Below are 13,083 nucleotides of genomic sequence, written 5' to 3' on the forward strand. Positions count from 1 at the left end.
GATTTATTATAAAAGATATAAGTCATATAACGTAAATAATATAAATTTGTTTCTCTAATACTTTTAATATATGTATTTAAAGTAAATTAATAAATATAATATATTCTGATTTTAATATCATAAAAAATAAAATTTAATCTAATTTATTTTTATGTATATATTTTCTTATTACATTTAATTAGGAATTATTATAAAACTAAAATATTTTTATATAATAATAAATAGAAAAATTATAAAAAAGATAAAAAAATTGAAAGAATAAAAAAAATAAATTTAAAATGCATGAAATGGAATTTGAACTTATGTGTTGGAGTATAAAATGTCTCCTTTTAATCATTGAACTAGAAGGTATATTATTAAAAATTTTACACATTATATTAAATATATTCTAAGTTTTAAAAATTTAGGGGGGCCATGGCCTATGCAGGTCCCCCTTAAATCCGCCTCTGCATTATACACATTGTACAGATACTCCATTGACTCTCTATACTTCCTCTACTAGAAATAGTTATATTTAAAGAAAGTAGATTAAATTTGAATGAGATGAAAGGAGAAATAACAAGGCTTCTTGCAATAGAAGAAAATATGAAATGAGAGGAAATTAAATATGGTCACATGATTAAGCTAAGTTGAGGTCATGCTCTATTCTTATGATAGTTGATAAAGAAAGCATGTTGGATCGACAATTTATAGCATTACTAGGTGTCTAATATTTTTTATTTTCTTGACATTAATGCTTTTTTTCTCATATTGGTGTAGTATATATGTTCTTAGGTCTGATGTATTTCTGTTTTTTTTTTTTTTTTGTTATTTTGTTGATTCTTATTTTTGTGTTTTGACATAAATCTCATTATCTTTATATGAAATTTTGTGAGTGTAAAAATATAAAAATAAGTCAAATATATTTGTGATTGAACTATGATTTATTGCCTCAAATTTATATATTAAATTGTCAATTCTTGATCATTTGCATCTATGATTGGCTAGTTCTGAATTTTGAAAATCGATTCTCAAAGAATTAGTTAATTTTAACTTATATAGAGTTCTATTTTATTTTTTACTTTGACAAAGATATGTGTTATTTTTAATTTTAATTTTCATTGTTCAAATTTGCAAAGGCACAAAATTGATGACAACATGCCAGAATTTATATTGACTGAAACATACTAAAAGAGTCAATGATTATAAATCCTACATGGTTACATGATACAAATTTTTTGTTAGAAAAAATTGTATTTAGTTGAATATGTAGAACTTATTTTATTGTAAAAGAATTTTAATTATATTAAAATATTTTAATTATCTATATGATTATATATTATATAAATGTTGAATTAGTGTGTGATGAGTGGATAATTTATACGCTTTTTGGCATTGTTTTTAGGTAGTTTTTAGTATGATTTAGTCAATTTTTATTATATTTTTATTAGTTTTCAAGCAAAATTCACATTTCTAGACTTTAATATGAGTTTGTGTGTTTTTCTGTGATTTCAGGTATTTTCTGGCTGAAATTGAGGGACCTGAGCAAAAATCTGATTCAGAGGCTGAAAAAGAACTGCAGATGCTGTTGGATTCTGACCTCCCTGCACTCGAAATGGATTTTCTGGAGCTACAGAAACCCAATTGGTGTGCTCTTAATTGCTTTGGAAAGTAGACATCCAGGGCTTTCCAGCAATATATAATAGTCCATACTTTGCCCGAGTTTTGACGACGCAAACTGGCGTTCAAACGCCAACTTCCTGCCCTATTCTGAAGTTAAACGCCAGAAACAGGTTACAAACCAGAGTTAAACGCCACAAACAAGCTGCAACCTGGCGTTTAAATCCAAGAAGAGTCTCTACACGTGAAAGCTTCAATGCTTAGCCCAAGCACACACCAAGTAGGCCCTGGAAGTGGATTTCTGCACTATCTGCACTTAGTTACTCATTTTCTGTAAACCCTAGTGACTAGTTTAGTATAAAAACTACTTTTAGTGATTTATTTCACATCTTTTGATCATTTTTGAGACTATCTTTGTATCACTTTTGATCTCTTGATCACGTTTAGGGGGCTGGCCATTCGGCCATGCCTGGACCTTCTGTTCTTATGTATTTTCAACGGTGGAGTTTCTACACCCCATAGATTAAGGTGTGGAGCTCTGCTGTTCCTCATGAATTAATGCAAAGTACTATTATCTTTCTATTCAATTCAAGCTTATTCTTATTCTAAGATATTCACTCGCACTTCAACCTGATGAATGTGATGATCCGTGACACTCATCATCATTCTCACATATGAACGCGTGCCTGACAACCACTTTCGTTCTATCTGCAATAGCTTGAGTGTGTATCTCTTAGCCTCCATTTCGAAATATCGGAGTCTTCGTGGTATAAGCTAGAATCAATTGGTAGCATTATTGAGATCCGGAAAGTCTAAACCTTGTCTGTGGTATTCCGAGTAGGATCTGGGATGGGATGACTGTGACGAGCTTCAAACTCGTGAGTGTTGGGCGTAGTGACAGACGCAAAAGGATCAATGGATCCTATTCCAACATGATCGAGAACCAACAGATGATTAGCCATGCGGTGACAGCGCATTTGGACCATTTTCACTGAGAGGACGGATGGTAGCCATTGACAACGGTGATCTCCAACATACAGCTTGCCATGGAAAGGAGTATGAATGATTGAATGAAGACAGTAGGAAAGCAGAGATTCAGAAGCAACAAGCATCTCTATACGCTTATCTGAAATTCTCACCAATGAATTACATAAGTATCTCTATCTTATTTTATGTTTATTTATATTTTAATTATCAAAACCTCATAACCATTTGAATTTGCCTGACTGAGATTTACAAGATGACCATAGCTTGCTTCAAGCCGACAATCTCCGTGGGATCGACCCTTACTCACGTAAGGTTTATTACTTGGACGACCCAGTGCACTTGCTGGTTAGTTGTGCGGAGTTGTGAAAAAGAATTGAGATTATGATCGTGCGTACCAAGTTGTTGGCGCAGTTGAGATCACAATTTCGTGCACCAAGTTTTTGGCGCCGTTGCCGGGGATTGTTCGAGTTTGGACAACTGACGGTTCATCTTGTTGCTCAGATTAGGTAATTTTATTTTAATTTTAAGCTTTTTGTTTTTATTATTTTTATTTTTGAAAAATTTTCAAAAAAAATAAATTATTCTATGACTTCAGAATTTTTAAGAATGAATTCTAGAGTTTCATGATGATCTGTTGAAGTCTGGCTGGCTGTGAAGCCATGTCTAATCTTTTGGACCGAGGTTTCAACTTATCATCACAAGAGCTTGTTGATTTCTATCAATCTTGTTGTTGTATGTAATGTTCTACTGAAGCTTGGCTGGCCATTGGCCGTGTCTAGTGTTTTGGACCGGAGCTTTCACTGAAAGCTTGGCTGGCTAGTAAGTCATATCTAATTCCTGGACCGGAGTTTTAAGCTAACATTGCATGATTCCTGGAACTCCTATTAAAAATTTTGAAATCCTTATTTTTTTTCCAATTAATTTTCGAAAAATACCAAAAAAATTTAATAAAATCATAAAACCAAAAATAATTTTGTGTGTCTTGTTTGAGTCTAGTGTCAAATTGTAAGTTTGGTGTCAATTGCATCTTTTTAACTTTTCTTAAAGTTTTCGAAAACTCATGCATGATGCTCTTCATGATCTTCAAGTTGTTCTTGATGATCTTCTTTGTTTGATCTTTGTATTTTCATGTTTTGTGTCTTTTCTTGTATTTCATATGCATTTTCAATTTGTTAGTGTCTATAGTTTGAAAATTTCTAAGTTTGGTGTCCTGCATGTTTTTCTTTTCTTAAAAATTTCAAAAATAAGTTTTTGGTGTTCATCTTGACATTCAAAGTGTTCTTGCATGCATCATGTGTTTTGATCTTGAATTTTCATGTTTTGCATCATTTTTATATTTTTCTCTCTCTTCATTAAAAATTCAAAAATAAAAAAAAATATCTTTCCCTTATTCTTCTCATAAATTTCGAAAATTTGGATTGACTTAGTAAAAAAAAAAAATTTTAAAAATCTAGTTGTTTCTTATGAGTCAAGTCAAATTTTCAATTTAAAAATCCTATCTTTTCAAAACTTTTTCAAAAACCAAATCTTTTTCATTTTTCTTTCATTTTTTTTCGAAAATTTTCAAAATCTTTTTCTTATTTCTATTTCATATTTTCAAAATTAATGCTAACAATTAATGTGATTAATTAAAAATTTTGAGTTATTACTTGGCTAGTAAGAAAGGTCTAATCTTTAAATTTTAAATCATATCTTTTTATTTCTTGTTAGTCAAGTAATTAACTTTAAATTCAAAAATCAAATCATTTTAAATTTCTTTTTCCAAATCTTTTTCAAAATAAATTTCAATCACATCTTTTTCAAAACTTAATTTCAAAATCTTTTCTAACTTCTTATCTTTTCAAATTTGATTTTTAAATCTTTTTCAATTAATTACTTAACTTTTTGTTTGATTTTAAAATTCTTATCTTTTTCAAAACCACCTAACTACTTTTTCCTCTCATTACTTTCGAAAATCCCTTACCACTTTTTCAAAATTTCTTTTTAATTAACTAATTATTTTAAATTTTAATTTAATTTTAATTTTCTTTTTAATTTTTGAATACTAACTAATATTTAAAATAAAAACAAAAATATTTTTATTTTATTTTATTTAATTTTCGAATTCTTCCCCCTCTCATCTCTTTCTATTTATTTATTTATCTACTAACACTTCTCTTCTACTCATAATTCGAACCCCCTCTTCTTCTCTGTGTTCGAATTTTTCTCTTTTCCTTCTTCTATTCTTCTCTTCTTCTACTCATATAAATGAATCTCTATACTGTGACATAGAAGATTTCATATTTTCTCGTTCTCTTCTTTTTCATATGAGCAGAAACAGGGATAAAGACATTCTTATTGAAGTTGATCCTGAACCTGAAAGGACTCTAAAGAGGAAACTAAGAGAAGCTAAAACACAACCCTCTGGAGAGGATCTGACAGAAATTTTCGAAAAAGAAGGAGACATGGCTGAACCCAATAACAATGCCAACAATGCAAGGAAGATGCTTGGTGACTTTATTGCACCCTCTTCTGACTTCTATGGAAGAAGCATCTCAATTCCTACCATTGGAGCAAACAACTTTGAGCTTAAGCCTCAATTAGTTTCTCTAATGCAACAGAATTGCAAGTTTCATGGACTTCCATTGGAAGATCCTCATCAGTTCCTAGCTGAATTCTTACAAATCTGTGACATTGTCAAGACCAATGGAGTTGATCCCGAGGTCTACAGGCTTATGCTTTTCTCTTTTGCTGTAAGAGACAGAGCTAGAACATGGTTGGATTCACAACCTAAGGAAAGCCTGAACTCTTGGGAAAAGCTGGTCAGTGCTTTCCTGGCTAAATTCTTTCCACCTCAAAAGATAAGCAAGCTTAGAGTGAAAATCCAAACCTTCAGACAGAAGGAAGGTGAGTCCCTCTATGAAGCTTGGGAAAGATATAAGCAATTGATCAAAAGGTGTCCTACTGACATGCTTCCAGAATGGAGCATCATAAGTATATTCTATGATGGTCTGTCTGAGTTGTCAAAAATGTCATTGGACCAATCTGCAGGAGGATCACTTCATCTAAAAACCCCTGCAGAAGCTCAGGAACTCATTGAAATGGTTGCAAATAACCAGTTCATGTACACCTCTGAAAGGAATCCTGTGAACAATGGGACGCCTCAGAAGAAGGGAGTTCTTGAAATTGATACTCTGAATGCCATATTGGCTTAGAACAAAATATTGACTCAACAAGTCAATATGATTTCTCAGAGTCTGAATGGATTGCAAGCTGCATCCAACAGTACTAAAGAAGCATCTTCTGAAGAAGAAGCTTATGATCCTGAGAACCCTGCAATGGCAGATGTGAATTACATGGGAGAACCCTATGGAAACACCTATAATCCTTCATGGAGAAATCATCCAAATTTCTCATGGAAGGACCAACAGAAGCCTTAACAAGGCTTCAATAATAATGGTGGAAGAAATAGGTTTAGCAACAGCAAGCCTTTTCCATCATCTTCTCAGCAACAGACAGAGAATTCTAAATAGAGCCATTCTAGCCTGGCAACCATAGTCTCTGATCTATCCAAGACCACACTAAGTTTTATGAATGAAACAAGGTCCTCCATTAGAAATTTGGAGGCACAGGTGGGTTAGCTGAGTAAGAAGATTACTGAAACTCCAAGGTCCTCCATTGAACTTTCTTCTGCCATTCATGAGCTCTGATGAATATTCTTCCTCTGAAGAGGATGAAGACATCACTGAAGAGCAAGCTGCTAAATATCTAGGAGCAATCATGAAGCTGAATGCCAAGTTATTTGGTACTGAGACTTGGGAGGATGAACCCCCCTTGTTCACCAATGAACTGAATGCATTAATGAGGCAGACATTACCTCAGAAGAAACCGGATCCCGCAAAATTTTTCATACCTTGTACCATAGGCACCATGACCTTTGAGAAGGCTCTGTGTGACCTGGGGTCAGAGATAAACCTCATGCCCCTCTCTGTAATGGAGAAACTGGGAATCTTTGAGGTGCAAGCTGCAAGAGTCTCACTAGAGATGGCAGACAAATCAATGAAACAGGCTTATGGACTAGTAGAGGACGTGCTAGTGAAGGTTGAAGGCCTTTACATCCCTGCTGATTTCATAATCCTAAACACTGGGAAGGATGAGGATGAATCCATCATCCTTGGCAGACCCTTCCTAGCCACAACAAAAGTTGTGATTGATGTTGACAGAGGAGAGTTGGTCCTTCAGTTGAATGAGGACTACCTTGTATTCAAGACCCAAGGTTCTCCTTCTGTAACCATGGAGAGGAAGCATGAAAAGCTTCTCTCAATACAGAGTCAAATAAAATCCCTACATTCAAACTTTAAGTTTGGTGTTGGGAGGCCACAACCAAACTCTAAGTTTGGTGTTGAGAGGCCCCAACCCTGCTCTGATTATCTGTGAGGCTCCATGAGAGCTCACTGTCAAGCTATTGACATTAAAGAAGCGCTTATTGGGAGGCAACCCAATGTTATTTAATTATATCTATTTATTTTCCATTGTTATTTTATGTTTTCTTTAGGTTGATGATTGATAAACCCATATTTCATGAGTTCTTTTGTGCTTAATTAAAGTGATTTATTCAACTCTTCACCTACTTATTCACATTAATTACATAGTTTTACTTTCCCTTCCTTATTATGTCATATAATGAAAAACATGTTTTCTAAGCTTTAAAAAATTAATTATTTTAATTACCTTTATTTCCATTCGATGCCGTGATTAGTGTGTTGAGTAGTTTCAGATTTTCTAAGGCAGAATGACTTAAAGGATGGAAAAGGAAACATACAAAAATGGAAGGAGAAAGCAAAACGGAGCTTTGAGGAAACTGGTGTTCACGCGATCGCATGGACGACGCGATCGCGTACCAAGCACGAATCAGCAGCGACGCGGCCGCATGACTGACGCGACCGCGCGCCTTGAGTAGAGCGCACATGACGCGGTCGCATGACTGACGCGACCGCGTGGCAAGGAAAAGCTCCGAATGACGCGACCGCGTGACCCACGCAGACGCGTGACCCACGCGGACGCGTGACAGAGGCCACGCACCAGAAATTGCAGAAAATGCTCATAACGAGTTCTGAGGCCCTTTTTGGCCCAAATCCAAGTCCAGAAGGCATAGACCAGAGGTTATGAAGTGAGGGAATGCATCCATTCAGGGAGAGCTCGCATATTTTCACCTTTCAATGAATTAGATTTAGTTGAGAGGGAGATCTTCTCTCTCTCTCTTTTAGGATTTAGGATTTCTTCTTGTTTTAAGAGTAACTCTGAATCCCAGGTTTAATGTTCTTTTAATATTACTTCTCTTTATTTATTCCAACATTTGAATTGATTATTATTATTTATGAATTATTCCATGTTACAGATTTCTATTTGAATTAATGATGATTGAGGTATTTTCAGTTTATGATTGTTATCTTTGACTTAAGTTGCCATTGCTTCCCATCTAAGGACACTTTTATTATTCCAGAAATTTTACTTTTCCCCTTTTGGTTCTGGTTAAGAATTTAGTAACTCAACAGTTATTAAACTCAACATAATTGATAATCGTTATCTTGCTAATTGAGCTGAACTTAAATAATCCCAACCTTTTCTGAGGAAATAATTAGGATTCAAAAGTCAATTTAATTAGTCCCTTGACTTTCCTTTGCCCTGGTAAAGGTTGACCAAGTGGAGTTTAGATTCAACTTTCATTATAATTGAGAGAGATAACTAAGTTGGACCTCTAATTTCTCTACCTTGCTAAAAGTCACTTTACAGTTATTATTTATTCTTAATTGCCATTTAATTCACTCGTCATTTAGATTACTTGCTTCTCACCTTCTAAACCCCAATTATAACCTTTATAGCCAATAATAAGAACATACTTCCTCGCAGTTCCTTGAGAAGACGACCCGAGGTTTGAATACTCGGTTAACAATTTTTAAAGGGGTTTGTTACTTGTGACACCCAACACGTTTGTACGAAGGGATTTTTGCCGGTTCAGAAACTATATCTACAACGCAACCGTTTCTATGAATTTCTTTACTGGTAGAAAGCCCGACGTCAAAATGGCGCCGTTGCCGGGGAACTACTAACGTGTGCCTTATTATTGGTTATTGTAAATATTTTTCTTTTGCTTGTTTATTTATTTTTGTTCTTCCTTTTTTCTCTTTATTTGCAACTATGAACTCTCACCCCTCTCGCTTTGAGTTTGGTTCTAATATTGTTAAAGGAAATAGAAGTTACTGCAGGAATGTGCATCAAGGTCAGACCAATCAAGGATGGATGGAACCAAGAGGATCTAATCAACCCTTTTGGCAGCAACCACCCTCCGAATATCCTGGAAAAAGACCATTCTACCGTGCATACCCAGCTGAAAGACATGGTGGACAACCTTGTAACTACCAACAAGCCCCACCCCATGCATATGGACCGTCCTTTCAACATAACCTCGAACAACCGCACTCACAAGCTTCTCTTCACCATTCGCCATCATATGATCCTTCCTTACCCCAATACCAATCCAATCGTTCCCAATCATCACCACTTTCCTTTGTATCATGTCAAAGTCTGGCAAACCGCGAAGCAAAGGATCGCCTGAAAGAAACAATGATTAAATTTCAAACAACCGTTCAACAGCTGGAGCAAGCACTAATTCAATGGGTCACTAGGCGCTCAAATATACAAGGATCAATCACAGCTCCATGTGGACAGCCCGATGAAGAGCGTAGCATGAAAGAAATACTAGAGACTCCAGTGGACAAGACAGAGAATGAATTCATACTAGAACAAGTGGAAGAAGCTGTCATTGTTCAAGAAGAAGAGTTGGTTGAAGATCTAGGCGATGCTGAACTTCCTTGGGAATCCAGAATTGAGGAGCACACGGATTGGTATCATGCTCAATTGCATGGATCACGGAGAACGTTTGGTCGCCACGGTGAGATTCTACTCTTTAACCCGCCCGAATGGAAACTTACAAATCAAAATGGAGGCGGATCTAAAAACACAGCTTGGGATCATGGATTATGTTCTGACATTCGTCATTCCGGGAGGCTGGATATCTGTTTAAAGCTGCGCAGAAGCTTTACATGCCTAGTTTGGGACCCCGGAGGCTATTGGCATTCCAAGCACTGGTGGAGATTTTTGGACGAATTTAAACACAAGCCACCATAACAGGATACTCTTCCAATGTCCAACTTAAGGACTTTAACTAAAAGTGCTAGGTGGGAGACAACCCACCATGGTATGGTCGCTTCTTTTTCAATTTATTTCTTGTTAATTGCTTTCATTTTTCCTTTTTCATTTTAATTTATTAAACCTGGAATCATGCATAAGCATCCATGATAGTCATTGCATTCTGCACTTTTCATGCATATAAAAAAAAGGGTTGCATGACGCGACCGCATGCCCCATGCGATCGCGTCATATCGCGAAAAACACCACCCATGCGACCGCGTGACCCACGCGGCCGCGTGATATATATATCGGCGTAAAGATCCAACGAACAGAAAGTTGGGCTAGAATCGTGCGGCCCTTGTGCGTTTCGCACAAATTGGCCCACGCGATCGCATGCCCCATGCGATCGCGTCGCATGGATTGCACATCACCCTAAAAGGAGACAGAGAGTTGCGCTGAAACGGCACTGGAGTCGTGCGTTTAGCACGAATTCCAGCGACGCGATCGTGCGACCCATGCGATCGCGTCACCCCTTTTCCCCCCTCTCATGCGATCGCGCGACCCACGCGATCGCATCACCCCCATTTTCATCCCAACCACGCGACCGCGTGCCCCACGGCCGTACCCCCCCCTCCCCTTCTCTCTCCTTCCTTCTTCCTCTCTCCTCCCCTTTCCACCGCTGCTCGCCGCCACCACCGCCCACCACCGCCGGCCATCCACCGTGCCCCACCCCTTCAGCCAGCAACCCCAACCCCCACCTCCCACCCCTATCCTCTTCCTCCAACACTTAACCTAAACCCTCTCTCCGCCACCAACCCCCTCCGCCGCCACCACTGCGCCGCCGTGCACCACCACCGCGCCGGACGTCGCCGCAACCACCTTCTTCCCTGTCCCACCCCTTCCGCTAACCAGGTTCCGCAATACGCAGCCCTTTCTATCTGTTCATTATTTTTCTGTATTTTTTCCGTTTATGTTCATAATTAGGATAGCTAGACTTGCATGTTGTAGTGGATTTTCAGGTTGTTAGGTAGCTTACGCTGTGGTTAGTGAATCTAGGTCTGTTTACTTGCACTGTTCTTACTTTTGTTTTACCCTATGTGCAAATATGTTGCTGCTATAATCATGTTTCATATGCTGCTTTCTTGTATGTTGCTGCTGTTTACATTAAGTTTTTATGTTTATTCTATATCTATGTACATGCAGCTTGATTTTTTTTTAATTCATATGAACTGATTAAATTGCTGTTTATTTTCCGGGACAATCCAATTTTAGCCGGAATGTTGCCCAATTTTTTTTAAAATTTGTTTTCATTCATGTTTTGGTTTGGCATTTCTGAAATCTGTTTCACTCTGCTTTACCCAAACCATTACATACATGCTATGGCAGACTTTCTCATCCTTTTTGATTTCCTGGTTCATAAACTGCTTGTTCAATTATGAGTACTTCTATTCTTACCTGTGAATCCTTGTTATCTGGAATTTTTCTACGCCACTTACCTTTCTAACTCACTAATTTTAATTTACTAATTTCTTTTTCAATTCCTAACCATACTAACCCTTTTGATCTCTTTTCTGTTTATTTTTACTTTTCTCTAACTTTCTAACCATGGCATATTGCTTAATTTTTTTTCCATTTAACATTAATTCAATCACATTTCATATACTCATTTTCCTTATTTTATTTCTCCTTTGCCGCTTGGATTTCCTTTATTTAATTGCCTATTTGCTTTCCTATTTTATCCAATTCCTGGTTTTCTGTTTTTCAGGATGTCTGCTTCACAGAGGAAAGGTAAAGGCAAGCGCAAGAGAGGAGATTCCTCCCAGTCCATCATTTCTTTAATGCACGATTCATCATGGCGGGAGAAGAATTTCACACAGCAGGAGAAAGCTAACTAACTGCTTCCTGCAAATGATCCTATAAAATTTGTAAACCGGTACTGTGAACTGAAGTACCTGGCTTTTGCAAACTCCAAAAATCTATACCTGGAACGTACCCTGAAGATTCCAGAGGCCCTCTAGCAGTACACTACTGAGCAAATCAAGCAACGGGGCTGGTATTTTCTGGAGAGACCACTGACAGAGGTCAATGCATCTTGGGTCCAGAAATTCTATTGCAACTACTACCTTACTACCCTAGATGCAGTGAACCTGAGAGGAAAGCTAATTCTGGTCACTGAGGAGGCCATAGAGACCATTCTCCAGCTCCCAGCCAAGTCCGATCAGCCAGATGGTTTTGCACAGGCTGAGGAGGACATGGGCCAGATGCAGTGTGACTGGGATGCCGTGAAGGCACGGATAGCTCTCGACCCTGCTGTTCCTTGGGAGATGGGTCAGAACACCACTATGCCTAGAGGGATCAAGAGAGTGTACTTAAATGATGAGGCTCGGCTTTGGCATCAGATCTTGAGTAACTTTGTGATGCCGAGTACTCACGAGACGGAGATCCCGGCTACCATGATCACCCTCCTTTGGTGTGTGCTGGAGGGTAAAGACATTTATCTGCCTCGTTTTATCCGGCATTATATGGCCAGGGCCCACGTCCGAGGTACCCTCCCCTTTCCTTACCTGGTTACACGGCTAGGCCGTCAGGCTGATGTGCCTTGGGAGGATGCCGATGAGAGACCACTAGCAGCGGACTGCAGGAAGATCATCCCGCACAGCAGGAACTTCCTTGCTTTGGGCTACAAACCACCACCTGTCACTGCTACTGATGAGACAGCCCCTCCGTCTGCTGGACCCTCTTCATCCACAACTGCCCCAGCTGCCCCTGCTGCCACCACTGCACCTCTACCTGCTTCTGAGCCGGTCTATCGCCTCGTGCACCGTCTATTCCGTCAGCTTGATCAGATGGAGTGCCGTAACAGGCGCCGGTATGAGAGATTAGAGCGCCGCAGCAGGCAATGCTATTCCCATCTGAAGCTGATGATCAGACAGGGCGCCGACATCCCTTCCGAGCCCGACACCCCTTCAGAGCCATCAGAGGATGAGCACGAGGAGGAGGATGAGCACGAGGAGGAGCCTCATTCCCAGGTGGAGACTCATCAGCAGGCAGCCACAGAGCAGGCTGCCCCGCATCAGGAGGTTATGCCCCAGATCGAGGCTGCAGATCCGGAAATCCCGCTCTAGTCCGTCCCACCTCCACAGCAGCCAGACCCTCAGCCCACCACCGCCACAGAGACCCCAGCTGCCATCCCTACCAGTGATGACACTCCTTCACACCAGGCTTGATTGAGCATCGAGGACGATGCTTCCTTTTAAGTGTGGGGAGGTCGCCATCTCTGGCGTTTATTTTGGTGAACCACTACATACTTTTTCTTTTATTTTGGAT

The sequence above is a fragment of the Arachis ipaensis genome, chromosome B05 (assembly GCF_000816755.2).
Source record: "Arachis ipaensis cultivar K30076 chromosome B05, Araip1.1, whole genome shotgun sequence".
In the NCBI taxonomy this organism is placed as follows: domain Eukaryota; kingdom Viridiplantae; phylum Streptophyta; class Magnoliopsida; order Fabales; family Fabaceae; genus Arachis; species Arachis ipaensis.